Source organism: Athene noctua, chromosome 1 (assembly GCF_965140245.1).
Source record: "Athene noctua chromosome 1, bAthNoc1.hap1.1, whole genome shotgun sequence".
In the NCBI taxonomy this organism is placed as follows: Eukaryota; Metazoa; Chordata; class Aves; order Strigiformes; family Strigidae; genus Athene; species Athene noctua.
Window position 1 is genome coordinate 187,540,789 of NC_134037.1, and position 18,213 is coordinate 187,559,001.

The following is an 18,213-nucleotide window of genomic DNA, read 5'->3' on the forward strand; positions in this document are numbered from 1 at the left end:
AAACATATTTAATCAGTGATGACATTCTCAGGAGATACAATTACATTTTAGATCCATGCCGTGCTGACTGTGAACTTTACATAGTTCCTAATAAAAAGCTCCCTAAATAATATGCAGTTACCATAAATTCTCTGAGAAATATGTTTTCCATTAATATGTCTGATATAGGAGGTCAACACATTTTCAACCATTTATAAACTCAGATATAATTTTGCTTTGATCAAATCTGTAAGGAAAAAAATACTTATTTTATCTAGTGGATATTTAACTCTGAATTATTTGGTCAGTTCTCTACAAGCATAAAACCCATAAATTCTGATTTTTGATTTGTAGATCAATCCTTCTTCTATTATAGAGCTACTCAAAAATATTTTATTTCATTTTTTATTTTTGCCTGCTAGTTACTTAATATAACTCTTTTTTTTTTTTTCTTTTCCTGAGTGCTTACCTTTAGGACAGAGTACACGATTACTGCTCAGTACTTATGTCACATAACTTACTAGTGTCTATACCCAAAGTAAATTTGATATAAGTAATTTATTGGATACTTTACAGTCAAATTTTAAATGTGACTTAATATCTCTCTTGTAAATGAGGTTTTTTTAGACTCTCTGGACACTTCTTATAAGAAAATCTAAAATCTTCCAGTAGTACACTGCTTGTGTCTCCGAGGAGGTGTTTTCCCTCTGGCAGACAGATGTGTAAATCCAGTTTTGGTCTTGCATTATAGACATTCAGCATGCCTTAATAAGGCAAAATGTGTGGCAGATGCTCTTTATAAAATGTTAAGTACCTGGCTTGGCTTTTTAAAGTTCATTTTAATATGTAAATAATATGGTAGCAAAATATTTGTACTCAGTCTCACACTTAATCACTTCCAGCAAAATCAATATTTTCTCTCTGAACTTAATAGGAACCAGTGGAAATAAGTAGGAAACCTCTAATAAAAAGTGGTAAGTGACATTTTGTTTACAGCTTTATTCATCCTACCTTCAATATCACTGAGACATTCATGACCTCAGGGACCTGAATATATTCACCAGAAACAAAATTCCAATCACTCAGCATTAATCTGTGCCCACAGCATTGTCTAACACCTCTCCACATCATCTGCCTCCACCCCAAAAAATTATATTTTTTAACCACAAACTGATCTGAGGGTAATGCATTTTTGTATGATATATGTCATAATAAGTGTGATAGGTTGTTAACACAAGAGCTGAGGCTATTTCACAGACATTAGAGATTAGCTGAGGAAAGCCCATTTAACAGTAACATACTAAGATATACCAGTTATCTCTAGAGTGCTCCTAAACAGTGATTTCAGATATGATTGTAATTATAACATATTTTGCCTCCCTCTGGCTTCTTACATGTGTATGGTATTTGTGTGTAGACATAGATATCTCTAGTTAATAAAGAAGTTCTGTATATTTGACATACATAAATGTTTGATATTTATACAATTATCAAAGTCTTGCTTATTTCTACCTACCAGTATATCTATTTATCTGCCAATTTATGACATGCATATATTACTTTGTATGCATAAGGAGGATTATCCTACAAACTCTTATTTTCAAAGAACCCGTAAATGTTTTTCTGCAATACATTTCAAATGTGAGGGATAGGTACACAGAGCACCATTATCCTTTAATTCTCAAAACTGGAATACTTTTGCCATTTTTTTTCTGACAGCAAAGACAATACTATGATAGTCCAAAAACCCATGGGTATTTTTCATGTGAAGATTTTTCCATTTCCTTCCTCAAGCCCCAGCTTGCCTTATCATTATCCTATATATGTTAATGGGTCTAAATCTCTCCTTTTCCATTGCTATTTTTTTACAGTCCATAATAGTCTCTGTATTCTGACAGTTATTCTTGCTCTCATCTCCTCCCTTCATACTTAGTTACCTTTCAGTGCTGCATTAACAACCAAAGGATGGTAGTTTGTCAGTTTATAAATTCATCTGAGATTACAGGCTCTTCGTGCTCAGTCATGTGATAGGACCAAACTGTGACTACATTAAGGTAACTGTTTAGTGGTAGGTTTATAAGAACACATTCTGATCTATTTGTTATGTCAAGTTCTGCAAAAATTATTGTGCGTTCCTCTTCTTTAAGAATTACAGTTGCTGGGTTTGTATGTTGTTTAGCAAACATTTGCCAACATGTTCTAGTGGTTGTGAGTATGAATCATAGCCAGTTCTAGGGACAGAGCACTTACTGCCATCCCCTTATAGCCTGTTCACATAAGAGCACTTCACTTTTTCCAGTCTTCAGAGAAATCTCATAAGTAACTGCATAAGCTGTCAAATATAATAAATCATTTGAGGCGAGAAAGAAATCTCTATAAATACAAAAAGTATTTAATGGGAAGCATTTAGTGTTGTTTAAACAGGGTTATTTACCTTTGTTTACTGTCACTTCAGATCTTTAGTCATGTTTTAGTTTTAAGGATTTTATTTCTTTTGAAATACAAATTACACACTAGTATCTTACTGGATAAATATGGTTTTAGCAAGTGGTTTCCCTTTTCCTACATTCAAGTGAACACAAGATATCCAACTTGAACAAACAGCTTTATTTTCCAGTAGATAACCATCTACTGTCACAACAGCAACAAATGTGGATGTGTTGGCATTACTGTCTGTGGATCTACCCATGTAGTCTGAGTGTGAGTCTAGGGGAACATTAGTCTAGGGCCTGACACTCTCAAAAATTTGTGTTTAAACTCCTTAGCTCTGAGCAATATCTTCATATGAGCAAGAAGATACCTCTCTTCTCCCTCTCCAACCCAGTGAAATAATCTGTATAAATCACCCTTCACAAAGAGGTGTTGGTGTTGCTTAGAAATTCGTCCTTAGCTTCTCCCTGCTCCATCCATGGATAATGCATGGATAAAGTTCATGGATAACTACTTTATACAGATAATGCTTCTAACAAAATCTTGACATTGCAATGGCATGAGCATGACAATTGTCGGTATGTACGAGTTATCTGGTATCAGGCTACTCCTTAATTTGAGAACATACTTTTTTCTCATCTGTACTACAGTTTGATATTTACTCATCACTGTGATCAACCTCTTTTTTAGTGATAAAAATGCAAGATGCTATCACCATGTGGCCTTGTAATACAGTATTGCCACTGCTAGTAACATGTTTTGTACTGAATTTGAAGAGCCTCAGGACTGAGTTCTGTCATGTTTCCTCTGTCTGAACTTTTCTTGACCTGCCTGCAGCTTTGATTTAACTGTAACAGCAATTTCTCTGTTTGACCAGGTGTCTATGACTCATTTGTTTTACTTTCATTTGTCTTTATGCGGTATAACCATGGTTTTATACAGATAGTAATAATAAGCAGTAGTTCTATGTAGAATAAGACATTTAAGACTAACACACCAGTGTAGTGTAGACAAAAAAAAAAAATGCCTGGCACAATAGCAGGGGTCTTCAAAAAAGTGGAGACACTGTGTGCAGCATAGAGAAGTACCTGCACGGGCAGATTAGAAATCAAGCACAGGCTTGGATCTGGGGAACATGAACAGTGAGCAAATCACTAATCATCAGTTAAAGAAATGCAGACCTGGAGGGAGGCAAAACTTGGTTCTGGGTATCAAAGGAAATGAAGGAATAGTATCTAATATACATAAAAGACATCTTGTACAGTACTTTTGGATGGAACAAGGAGATGCAGATGACTGGAGTGTTGGGAGATAATGGACATGTGAGCAATCCTGCACATGTGGACGCCTCGGCAAGGACATAACAAGGCCATAGAACAAAGAACTCAGCAAACAAAGAGCTCCAGGAGATGGGTTGGGCGGAGAAAGACATTGAGTGTGGCGTTTATTATCCAATCGGGAGAAGGCTTGAAGCGCGTGCACAAAGCTAACTATCCAATCATAAGGATTGTACCATGCACTGTTCATTTGCACAGGAGAAAGCTATAAAAGGGCTTGCTTACCTTCAATATATTGGCATTGCTTGATCATACTGGTCGTGTGTGTGTCTGTAGCTCCCGCACTGAAGAATGCATGTAACTGTGTTAAAAAAAAAAAAAAAAAAAAACTCCAAATGTGTCTCTTATAGTGAGGAAGAAGAAACTGTTGACATGAATATCATATTCCTCACAGTGAGGGACACCAGATACTGACAATTCTCTGTAATACACACGCCTCCACCAGTATGACAGTATGAAACACGAGAAGCCAGGAACATGGAAAGGATAAGCATAAAAATCAAGAAAAGGGATAGAAACTAAGAATTGTGTTTGTTACATTTGTAATTATATTATTAAAATTACTGAGACTTATTCTGTACAGAAGTATTCAGACTGTGCTTCTTTCATTCATTTTCTGTAAAAATTAGGTCTCTGCTAGCTATGACTGTTGAACTAGACTGTTAAGATTTTGGTTATTCTAAAAACAAATGTTTGGCTATGAATATATACATATATACATATATATATGCAAGCATCTGCTTTATACATATACATGTGCATATAAGGTGTGCTCCCTCTGCCTACAAAAGAGATTTTGAGTATAACACCACAAATTCACAGAAGAAATATACATACAAGATTTCATCTTAGGGAAGGTATTTTGATCAGTTTTTCTTTTGATACACACATGCCAGTACACATTACTTATCTTACATTTTTATCACTATATCCAGGGAATATGCTTCAAAAGAAAGACCTGTTCTTTAATGTTCCCACATTAAAATGTCAGGTTCACAGCAATTTGATGTAGCACTTAAGTTTTGTCCGAGATCCTCCATCTGTTTCATATTTCCATATGTTGATTAGCATTTGCATGCTTACAGAATCTATCTGTCCCATGAGCATGCATAGGTTAGCATATTTTCTTTACCTCTGTCATGGGAGGTAGTGTCTCTGAGATACTCTTTTTCGTTTTATTCTTCCTCAAATGCTTTATTTTTCATTGATCAAATAACCTTTCTAGCATGAAATATGACTAAAGCAAAATGCTCAGCATGTAATGACAAACCTTCATGGCTTTCAGGCTACTGTAGAGTGTGCACTTATCTACATAGCAAAGACAGTTTGCCACATCCTTTTCTCACTTCTGGGGCCATCAATTCTTACATTTCCCTGGAAATACTTGACTTGAAATATAGTGCTATTGTATTTGTCTTTTTCATGGAGATACCACATTGGCTGTTTACTTATTAGCAATTAACACATCCAAGTTTTTCACACTACTGACATTTCCAGTTCTTGACTCTATAGCTTACAACTGAAGTCTCAGAAATTATTTTTTTTTTTTACATCTTACCAACGATAACTTAGCCTAAAAAGTATTGTTTTGTGTAAAACTGCATCTAAAGCATTCATATATCTCAACATACCAACAACTGTTCCTTTATTCACTAAAATTCCCCCCGGTTTGAATTATTTCCTGAATACCAAGGTATATCTGCCAAGGAAGATTTAATTACTTTTGGCTAAAAATTTGCAGCCAACAGTAATGGCATTTGGGGAGGGTTGGGGGGGGGGGGGGGTAGTGGTGTTTCGCATTTCTTTTCCTTTCTCTTTTTCTTTTTTCTCCCTGTATTTATGAAAGGACTTTCTTTATCCCATTTTATTATTATTATTGGGAGAGATATTGGGTCTTAGTGGAATATTGCAACTCCACTCAAAGGAATGGGATTGAATTGATGACCAGCCTATTTTGCTGTCTTCTGTAATCCTCATTTCTTTAATCTCAAGATTCATTTGAAGTTTCCTTAGGTTTGATAAGAGTACATTTGAAAATGTAATGAACCTAAAGTATATTTATGCTTACATATAGGTACAATTAACAGGAAAACCCTGTCACCAAAATGGTACTAAATGTGTAATCTGATGATGTAGTCATGATCTGTTTGTACACTAAAGAATTTAATAAATCTCTCTAGAAAAATCACAGAACATAATGTAATAGGTCACATCTTTGTCAATTATTCTACTGACTCACAGAGGACAAATTAACACTGAAGCAATTTACTTACAAGTAGTATTCTATTTGCAAGTTAACAGGGATTTTGAAAACACCTGTCTGCATAACCTATTAATACAAGAAAGCAGGATTTATTAACACAAGAAAGCAGGACTGTTAGAGGCACGTTTTTTGCAAATTACATGTGAGTAGCTTCTACTCATAATTCACCTCATCATGATATATTACTGTTAAAATAAAATGGATACAACAAAATCTGGTGATATTTATACAATGTTGTTTGGTAAGCATATACCATTCTTGATAAATGCTATGTAGGAAAATAAATTCAAAAATGAGCAGGATCATACTTCTCAGCAAGTATAATGTACATGCACATATATATGTGTGTATATATATATTTCCTGTGTAAGGTTTTTTTGCTCCAAAACACCATTTCTTGAGTCTGAAAATAAGATAACTGTTACAGAAACCTATACGAGAGAATAATTTACCAGCCATATTCTTGTTCCACAAATCTGTAATAGAGAGCAGTAATTTCCACATATAATGGATGGTACATTTAACTTGCTATTGAGATTTTTCCTTTTTTTTTTTTTTTTTTAAGATATTCTTATCAATATTTAAAAGATCAGTGGTGGTCCATAGACACCTATTCAGTAGATTTCTAGAACAGAAGCAGGACAGAGGTAATAAAAATGGAAATTAACACTGTAAAACCATACCAATAACATACTGGTTTTAAAGTCCTATACTACAGACTGCTAAAATATAATTTTCTAATTATTACTTTCTGAAAAAAACTGATTCCTGCAGTTGTAATGGCTGAACTTTGAGCAAAAATGTTAAGGTGATAATAACACATGGGACTGGTAAACTCGGTTCCTCGTGAATATATAACACCACATCCATTTATCGCTAAATTAAGGTGTATGCTGCCTTTGGTTCATTTCTTTCTCCTTCTTTGTTAGCCAGACACCAGGCTGATTTTAAAATTCTCCAGTGGTTTATAAAAACTTGAATCTTAGTTGTACAATTTCTCCAGGTGCTTTCTTTGTTCTCAATCTCAATAATGATAATTTTGATCTGGGTATATGATTTTACTGAACTGTAAATTTCAGGAATACAAAAGCCTCAAAACAAGACTTCAAGATTCAAGGAGATGTCATTTGGAACAGCTGAAATAGGTACATGTGAGTGATGTATTTGTCTTCTATCCATTCTAGGACAATTTTACCCTTATTTCACTTAGGGCATATACCACATCATGCAGCCTTTTGTTTACTTCAGGATGAGGATGTTCAAAAAATCTATTACTGTGGAATAGATAGTACATCATAATTTGTTATCCCAGGATAACTTGCTCATGTCCATAACTTCACTCAGCTCTTCTACAAATCTAAGTCACGTCTATCTACTTATCATTCTAATGTGAATAAAGTTCTACAGCCTTTGGGACATATTTGAGTAGTCTTATATAATACTTCATTCTCTGAACAAACCCATTGGTTTCACTTTAAAGGCTCTCAAAGACTTCAATGAGCTGTGAAATTAAGCTTTACCCTTGTACTCTTTTCAATTGGAATTTCATCATGGACGTTTGTACAGCTGTTTTGTTGTATGAATGTTTGTGGAAGAGCTTTTAATTCACCTGAATCCCTGATATTCACACATGAATGACCATATTCATAATCCCACCATATAAACATGAAATTACTAGTGGAGTTTGACAAGACAAAGTTGAATCAAGGTTATGCAGGATAGACAGTCTTTATGATTAAACTGAGCCTTAGGTCTCCCTAAAGTCCCATTTTCTACTCTTTTATCTAGGTGAGAATCTTAATGTCCTACGTACACTAAATGCCAGGTCTCTGTCCTTACAAGTACCCAATATTAATTGTGTAAATATTATTGAAATTAGAAAAGCTGTGTTACTTTACAGTAGTATAAGATTTTCCCCTTCCTTTTGGGGAGATGAAAAATATTTGACCAGATTTACCTAAAGACTAGAAAATCCAGAAGGAAAGACATAGATTTGATTGTTGAAGAAATGCCTTATTTTAGGACAGTGTTATGATTTTCAGGAAAACCAGTTCTGATTTTTGATGATTTTCAGTAATAATGTTGTAAGGCCAGAGACTGGCACTGCAGCACTTTGTGATGTTCACAACACCGAGTAACACCTGCTGAGTCCTAATCAGAAGCTTTACAGAGAAGTGCAAGAAATACCAGAATCAAACCCAGCAACTCTATCAATAGAAATATTTGGGAGAGGGAAAGAGGAGTGCTTTGTGTTAATGACACATGAAAACATGGGGAATAAGAAACCTGTGTAAAGTGTAACCATTCCTCTCTTCGTATTCTCCAACATCCATCGCTTACAACTATTTTATGAAAATAGTAGACAGGGAGGATGGTGAGATGGATTAGAGACAGAAAGATAGTTTTACCATGTAAATAAACAACAGCACACGAGGTGACCCAGTAAGATAATAAATCCTCTTACTGTCTTATGTATATTAAAACTCCTTTGCACAATTACAGCTAGTGAGAAAATAATTACAGATCACAACTGGTCCATAAGGAAGATGGACAGGGAGAAAAAAAGAGCACTTATAATAAACATATTCTTTTATTAGCTCAAAGATAGTGTATTTGTTGAATGACCTGTCCAGGACAAAAATTACAGAATCACAGAATCATCTAGGTTGAAAAAGACCTTGAAGATCATCTAGTCCAACCATTAACCTCAAACTGACAGTTCCCAATTACACCATATCCCTCAGCACTATGTTGACCTGACTCTTAAACACCTCCAGGGATGGGGACTCCACCACCTCCCTGGGCAGCCCATTCCAACGCCTAACAACCCCTTCTGGAAAAAAATGCTTCCTAATATCCAGTCTAAACCTTCCCTGGCGCAACTTGAAGCCATTCCCTTTTGTCCTATCTCTTGTTACTTGGTTAAAGAGACTCATCCCCAGCTCTCTGCAACCTCCTTTCAGGTAGCTGTAGAGGGCGATGAGGTCTCCCCTCAGCCTCCTCTTCTCCAGACTAAACACCCCCAGTTCCCTCAGCCGCTCCTCCTACGACCTGTGCTCCAGAGCCTGCACCAGCTTCGTTGCCCTTCTCTGGACACGCTCGAGTCATTCAATGTCCTTTTTGTAGTGAGGGGCCCAAAACTGAACACAGGAATCGAGGGGCGGCCTCATCAGGGCCGAGTACAGGGGTCAGATCCCTTCCCTGTCCCTGCTGGCCACGCTATTGCTGACACAAGCCAGGATGCCATTGGCCTTCTTGGCCACCTGGGCACACTGCTGGCTCCTGCTCATCGGGCTGTCAATCAACACCCCCAGGTCCCTCTCTGACTGGCAGATCTCCAGCCACTCCTCCCCAAGCCTGTAGCGCTGCTGGGGGTTGTTGTGGTCCAAGGGCAGCCCCCGGCATTTGGCCTTATGGAAACTCCTCCAGTTGGCCTCAGCCCATGGCTCCAGCCTGTCCAGGTCTCTCTGCAGAGCCTCCCTACCCTCGAGCACATCAACACTCCCACCCAACTTGGTGTCATCTGCAAACTGACTGAGGGGGCACTCAATCCCCTCGTCTAGATCATCAATAAAGATGTTAAACAGGAGTGGCCCCAACACCGAGCCCTGGGGGACACCACTTGTGACCGGATGCCATCTGTATTTAACTCTGTTCACCACAACTCCCTGGGCCCAGTCATCTCAGGAGTTTTTTACCCAGCGAAGCATATGACCATCCAAGCCACTAGCAGCCAGTTTCACCAAGCAAATGCTTTGTGAAACGGCGTCAATGGCCTTATAAAGTCAACGTAGACAACATCCACAGCCTTCTGTTCTTCATAATGATGGAGAAATGAAATTCTAAGAGGCAAGCTCTTTCACTTCAAAAACCCAGTGAAAATATTTCAGTAGACAAAAATAGCAAGTTTTGAATGTTTCAGATCTAGCTTACTCTTTATAACATTTTAGCACATTTGCCCGAACAAAGATTAGGTTAAAGTATGAAGAATGATGAAAAAGGTACATAAGTTTCTTTTAGAGAATTTTTGCCTCATTTAAGCCAGAATCCCCCTGCCACAAACCATACAACATTTTGGAACTGTTTAGTAGAAGAGGATGATTCTTATAACCACACTTAAAAGAACATTTCCTTATGTGAATCTGATGATCTTCTAGCATCTTCACTGTAACAAAGTTTGAATGTGAACAGAACATATTTTTACAGCATGTCCATATTATGGTAACTTTTTTTTCATAGAACCATAGAATCACAGAATGGTTAGGGTTGGAATCAAAAAGGATCATATAGTGTAATGCCCATGCTGTGGGCGGGGACTACTTCCATTAGATCAAGTTGCTCAAAGCCCCGTCCAACCTGGCCTTTAACAATTCCAGGGACTGGGCAGACACAACTTCTCTGGGAAAGTGTCTCAACACTCTCACAGTGAAGAATTTCACTTCAGTTTAAATCCATTACCCCTTGTGCTCTCACTACATGTCCTTATAAATGTCCCTCTCCACTTTTCTTGTTGGCTTCCTTCAGGTACTGAAAGGTCCTTGTCTTTCATATGTTGTGGACCACAGCGTTAGACATAGCACTCCATGTGGTGTCTAAAGAATATAGTAGAGGAGCAGAATCACCTTCCTCAACCTGCTGGCCATGTTTCTTTTGATGCAGCCCAGGATCCTGTTGACTTTCTGGACTGCAGAAGTACACTGCCAGGTCATGCTGAGATTCTCATCAACTATTATCCCCACGTCCTTCTCCTTCAAGGCTGTTCTCAAAAATTTGTCTTTTAGTTTCAGATTCAGTTCTCTGTGCTTCAAATTTCTATCACCTGATATGACACAGAATGTAGATATTGGTAAACCTGGTATAATTTTACTAAAGCTTTAGGTGACAGTGCTTTTTTTTTTTTTTTTTTTTTTTTTTTTTTTTTTTTTTTAAGAAAGCATATTTGAAAAACATTACAGCCAAAACAGATTGTCTGAATATTAAACTTTTTCATCTACTTTATTGTATTGTTTATTTTAAACTATGAATGAGGACATTTAGTCTGGTATAAAACAGAACATTGGAGAACTTTGTGCTGCATATTAAATTTAGTAGTATTATCAGTAAGTGATAATGGTGATTTATTTTTCGCATTGCAGTGTTAAAAAAATCTTTTTTATAACTTGAAATAACAATTTATTATAAACTACAGAAGCATGGTCTGAAATTATGAGAAAGTGACATATCTATTGCACTCACACCAGTTCCTGCAGTCTGAGGAGCCAAATTGTCATCACAGTTCTTTTCTCCCTTTCATTCCTGAATACAGATTTGAAGGGGTGATCCTTGAATGTTTGTCTATCTGCCTATCTATACACAAATGTTATGAGATATGTGAAAGCAATTTTTACAAATATTAAATTTAATTAAATGTTCTCAGAACACCAGGAAATAATACATGTATGTCATTTGTCCTGAAATATTGGCTGTATTTTCATAGCAGCATGTGTGGCTACAGTAGGTATTAGCAAAACCACCAGCCTGACACCTGCACTAAGCAACAGACTCACCCTAATGTAATTTAATAAGTTGTCTTTTGTTATTAAACCAAGAACTGTATGTTACCAGCCGAGGTGGAAAATAGGTCCCAGAGGCTGTTATCCCTTATTCCATCTGCAGTTATTTTTAGGGGGCTTTAATATTTAAAAGTCTACTACTAATTTCAGCATAGCCCACACAAACCTGCTCTGTAGTTCTATTGCCAAATTATCCCTTGAAGGCAAGTGCTGTAAATAATTTCTCAGTTCTGTTCCTAGACACTTGCCAAGGACATTATCTGGCTTTCCCACAATCCCTCTAGTCTGACTTTGATTGTGAGTGGTAACTAAGAAACAGTTATGAGATGCAATCACAAGCTGTGGCAGTCTTATCAAAAGCTGAAGATGGTCCCTGAGCACTCTTATGAAGCCAGTGGCTCAGCTGTTCTTGCTTCCTTAATACTTCATTTATCTTTCGATTTGGTCAACCAACAGAGCAGCAACAAGAGCAAACATAAAACAGGCGCTATGAAGCAGACATGTCAGCCAGAGAGAAAGGAGGCTCCAGAAAACCAGCTGGCTGGAGCTGATTATAGAATTCCAACATTTAACTTCTAACTGGCAATAATTAGTTCTTGTATTCTTATACTTTGCTTCCATATTTCTCACATTGTCAAAAGTCTGACATAATTTTTTTAAATGTAAATAATTATTCCATGACAAGTTTTTCTTGAGTTGAGGCAAGAGTTTCAGGATCAAAAGAATTGCAGTTTAAAGTTGTCCTTTATAAAGTGTTACGATGAAAAAATACACCAAAAGTGTAGTAACACAGATTGCTCATTTGTGAAAACCAGTTTTACATGCATTAAACATAAGACAAAAAAAGTAAGGTTGATGTACAAATATAGACACCTAGTTATACATTGAAAATAACCTTATGTGTCCATGTGCTGTTCAGGTCCTTAAATTTAGGAGCCACATAAAAAGATACTACTGCAGTTTTTCAAGTAGTATAAGTAGTAAGTATATAGTATAATCCTCAGAAGATTTTAGCTTCTAGCCCCACAGCCTGGCATCACTCAGCCCATCTGAGTAATACTATTCTTTCTAACTCTAGGCATTTGGCCTCTACAGATTGAAAAACTGAAAATTAGAATGTTTTACAAGCTCCTGGCATTTCAGGGTGAAATCTAGTCCCAGCAAAGAGAAAAGAACGTTCACCCCATTTCAACTGTTCACTTCAAGGAGAGATGAAAAAAAAAAAAAAAAAAAAAAAAAAGGACAATAAGAAGAGGAAAAGAGGGAATGAAAAGAGAAAAAATGGAAAAAAAAATGTCAGGCTTCTGACTTTGAAAACTTCAATGCTGACAAGAAATGCATTACATTGTTTTACTTTTTTAGTGAATATATTACGTATGTAATATTTTAGTCATAGGCTACTTTAAATTCAAAAGCTGCATCTGTACTATTAAATTAAATAGTCAGGCAATATTCCTAGGAGCTGGAACTTGATTGTGCATATTGTTACATTTTTAAGGCAGGGCCTCACACAATTTTTTGTCTGGGCAAGTCAGCATGCTTCTAAACAACTTCTAGGCACAGTCAGATGTGTACCAGGGAGGTTTCCACTTCTGAACAAACATTTCATTTAGGAAATAAGAAAGTGTAATAGTATGAAAGCAATTTTTCTATGTCTATTCATGAGTGATAGAGAATAAACCTAGCATCTTTTAATTTGTTTGTATAGACAAAATAACACTGTACTAACTGAAAAATAGAATGCAATTTTATTATATAAAATAAATTAGTATTCTACACAGTATGATTGCATTAAATTCTAATTAATGTATTTTTTAGAATTTAATTCTGAAAAAAAAAAACAAAAAATACTTAATTTTATTTCAATCTATGCAAAACAAGACCAGAATCTCATCAGCACAAATTTTTTATTTGCTTTCACCCATTACTTAAATTGGGACAACACAGTAAACTCTTCTATATTAAGATCTATTTTTCTTTTACAGATGTGGATGATTCATTTAATAATTGCAACCAGCCTATAATACCTCTAACTCAAAATAATTTATAGAAGGGAAGAAAAATCTTATGTACTTCTGTGTTTCTTATTGTAATATTTTGAACTTTTTTTTTTTTTTCAGTAAAAGTACATGTAAGCAGTTTCCTTCTACAGTTGGATAATTAGTTCTTTGTGAGTATAAAGTATCACATTTTCCACATGATATTCATTATACATTAAAAAGATATAAACATATATTTATCCTTTGGATATCCACACAGGAAACATACACTCATCAACATAGGTCAGGGTTTGGGTTAATTTGTTTGGGGTTTTTTTTGCTTTTTTATTTTTGATAATATATTTAAATGAAAAAATGTGATTTTTAGCCACTTGAAATAATAAAATCACCAGATATTTCTCTCTATAAACAAGCAATGGATCAGAGAGAAAAAATTGCAGGTAAAAATAGTATGTTTAAATTGAGCTATATTTAATTTTAAAAGGACGATCAGAAATGGTCCACACATACACAGGGAAACCTTTCCCGTTCCAGTATAACACTGAACTCTATCTTTACTAACATTCCCTCACAACATTTTGCTTCATCCCTTCTTTACCAATTCAGATGTTCCCCCATTGCATGCAAAAAAAGCCAAAGGTCAAAAAACTGAAAATAAAGCAAGCAAAAAATCATACACAGCTTTAATGATTAATCCTACAACTGCAGCTAAAGAAAGCTGTGTGGTTGATTTCATCTTGCGTTCTGTGTATGCTGTGTTTTAATTTGATTTGTCACTTAGGATTTCATTACCCTTGTACCCCTTCTACTTAGTATGCGCTGATGAAATCACATTACAAAAGGTTGCAAAGAGAAATGTAGATTTTTTTATTGATCAGTTAGAAATCTCAGGGTTCAGACTAGGCCTATCCTTCAAAGATTTGCCAGTGGTTGTGGCAGATAGAATTGGGAGTAAAATAAAACCTTACTCTTAATTTAGAGCAGCTACTGCCTACAACCTATACCTTCTTTAAGTCCACAGGCTTGATATAAGTTATACTGACATGAACTCTTTTGAAGTCACAAACTCTTATTATGTTGTCTTCAGTGTATCAAAAATGCCCACCTCTTTTGGCTGAGAGATAGGAGCAGCTTCTCTCCAAAGAGGCTTAGTTGGCATAGGTAGACAGTGTAAACCCCAAATATACTTTGGGTTTCTTTTCCAGCTTCAAACGGGCAGAGAGTTTAGACTACTAGTTCAAATTAGACACCTAACTAGACTAAATTAGCTGATTTATATAAATTTTACCCTTTATTTTCTGGAATAAGAGATATATATATACAGGATTCAGTCAGACCTTTTCCTTTCTGGCCTTGCCTCATTAGATTATGTTATCTTTCTCTCCTACTTCACAGATAAATCTTGAGTTTTCTGCATAAGTTCTTTGCAACTTCTTAAAAATATTAAGGGGGGGGGGGGCTTTTTGTAAAAAATCATTTTCTTATCACTGGTGAACCCAAAATATGAGTCTGACATTTCATATCTTACTTTTAGTAGGAAAGTATCAAACCATTACTCTTAAAGACACTGTCCCTCCCCCAATACTTCTTCAAAACTTTAAGATTCAAACTTACATCTGTCCCTTGCATTAATTCTATACAAACTAAATGTCTTTAATCTGTATGTTTTTCAGGTAATTCAGGAGAGCCTTTATCTAGCCATTCTCTGGTTTTAATTGGTATTAGACTGTTTTCTCACAAGGCTTAAAGCAATGTCTCTAGTTAATGAGAAGCTCAAATAATTTTTGACTCAAGTAATTACAGGATTGCTTCACATGCTCATTTAATTTCCCAAAGAATATGAGACAATAAGTTGAATATAGTGTAACAAGGCTTGACTATAGGCTGGGGGAAATACAATTTATCATTCATTTCACATTCACTCACAAAATTGTATCATATGCCAAGCAAGATTTTTAGAAAACTACAGAAACGACCCTCTATGTGTGAGAGAACCCTGTCACATTTCAACTGAAGCATTCTTCCTGTTTCACAGATAAACTTATTTATATTTTTCTCAGCAGTGGCATGTGAGATAATGTTATATTCCATTCCTCACAGGAACTACTGAAATGGTGCCCTCTCAACAAATGAGCTTTCATCTACTTTTCCTTTTTTTGTGGAAAAGAGGGGAAGGTTAATCCCTCTTCAGTTTTTGTTTGGGGTTTTTTTGTGCTCATGGATAATTATGCTTATCTCCCTGAAATCTATTAACATTTTTGTTCAGAGGTTGTTCATATTATTTTTTCTTTAAAAAAAATATGGTTCTTTCAATGACAATTTTTCATGTTCAAATTAAAAAAAAAAAAAAAAAAAAAAAGACAGATTGTGTCTGTTGGTTCATGACCTGGGCTTTCACAGTTCCATTACCACACATGGTTAGTCTTTAACTCCATTGCTAACAATTCAGCAAACTTTCAGGAACCTAACTGGTTGTATCAGGACAAAAAAACAGTGCTCCTTTAACTCTATTAACTCCACCATGTTATTGAAACACTACTTTCCCAAGTTGTGCTGGTGTGTGCTGCGTCTGTGGCTCAGCCACAATAGTTAGCCATTAATGCCTCAAAGGCATTAATATTGAACTTTAATGACCTGTCTTCACTAAGGATTTACTTCATGAGGAATGATGAGTTTTCTTTCTGACATGCTGCACACTTAAACAATAATGCATCCTTGCTCCCAGTTCTGTGTTAGAGGATCCTGTGTCCCATTTTTATACCTGTGTCCAAATCCTGACTGAATAGTAACTTTGTTCAATGCTCTGAATTCAAAGCTGGAAGAATAGCCTGCTTTTGCTATTCTATAATACCATAAAATTAGTGCTTATAAAAGTCCATAACCTAGCAGTATTATAATCAGAAAACTGTTTCAATCCATGGGTCAAATTTTGCACTGAAGCAAGAAAGAATCATGATTTGGGAATCCACAAAAGCAATACAGAAGAATATGACACATAAGCTGGAGAAAATTATGGCTAATTCCAAGATCAGCCTGACTGGATATCACTATAGGTACAAGATAAAAGCCTCAGTGGATGTATGAAAAGTTAGAAATGTACACATTTCTAGTTTATGAAGAAGTGGACAGCTTACCCTGGACAGGTCGATGAATGCACATGCCCATGTGAAGTGTATTAGTACTTTTATTCCCAAAACAGTAAATTCAATACAAAACTGCCTGAGGCTTCTCACCTATCATTCAACCATGAAAATTTATTATAGAAAGTGTGACCCACATCATAGCATTTTTGGGGCGATTTTCTGCACACTTAATAGGCACAAATAATAGATATGATAATACTAGAAATTTACACAGAAAGTAAATATTCTGCCATGTGAAAGAGTTATGAGGATTTCAGCAGGAACCCTAAGAAGTTTTACCAGAAAAATGCCTGATAGCTATTGCATGAAACTTATATGTTCCCTCTCCACACTAGAATGACTACTTGGTCAGAGATCTTTTTATTCTTTCATTTTTCAAGAGTAATTAGATTCAGTCTTAATTTCTTAGAAATTCCAAGGATCCTATGAAATTTCTGACCACAGTAACTCTACCTGCATTCCTCCTTAGACATTCTTTATATCCATTTACTAGACCTTTTCTGATACGTGATGCAGAAAGGACTCTCTTTTATAGTTTTTCACAGTAAGGTCTGAGTAAACCTACTGCTAGTCTAGGATAATGTCATTACCTAAAACCACTACAGTCTCATTGTAAAAGTAAGCTTAATTGCTATCCTGCTTCTTCAACAGAAGAATAATGTTTAATAATATAGTGACAATTTAGGGAAGCAGGAAGATTCAAGTAGGTCCCCATGTTTTTCCTAGAAATATTGTTGAAATAATGATAGGATATACCAGAAGTAAAATTTGCCTCCCAAAGGGAAAAAAATCGAATTTTTATATCTGTTAAAATATTAAAAACAAATTTCATCTAAGCTTATATATAAAGTCCTTTAATTGTGATGGTATTCAGAACACTGAAAGAAACATCCACTGTCTTTTTTGGAGTAAGTTTTCAGACAATATGGTAGTTAAAGACTAAAAAGAAGGATACTATGTATTTTTCTGTGTATTCAACTGTGGAACACTAAAGCCAAGTTGTATGGAAACCATTATTCGCTCTCAGTAGATGGATCAGTGGAAGCCTGTCTACACAGTTAGATAATTAATTTTGTGATTTTAAGTTTTTTTCATGGCTTACATGCCAAATGTCAAATTTGCATCTATATTTGTCATGCTAGAAGTAAAAAACCAACCAAACAAAAAAACCAACCAAACAAAACCACACCAAACCCAAAAACTGTTTATACATTTTCAGTAGCATGCCTCTCTAAATTTTCTCTTCTACACAAATACCAAATGCCTTCTTTTCAGAGACAGTCTAAGTAATAGCTACATTCTGCATTAATTCTAAAGCAGACGCCTGACTTTTGTCCGACTGCCAGTCTTTCCTTATCATCTCTCCAGGTTTTCAAGAGTGTACTGTTCTGATAGCAAGCATGTCACCTCTTGTCCAACTCCTGATATATTCATACTAATTACAGCAGCAGCTGGCTTCACTACTGCATTGGCATTTCATCCATATTGTATACTTTATTGGCTATTCAC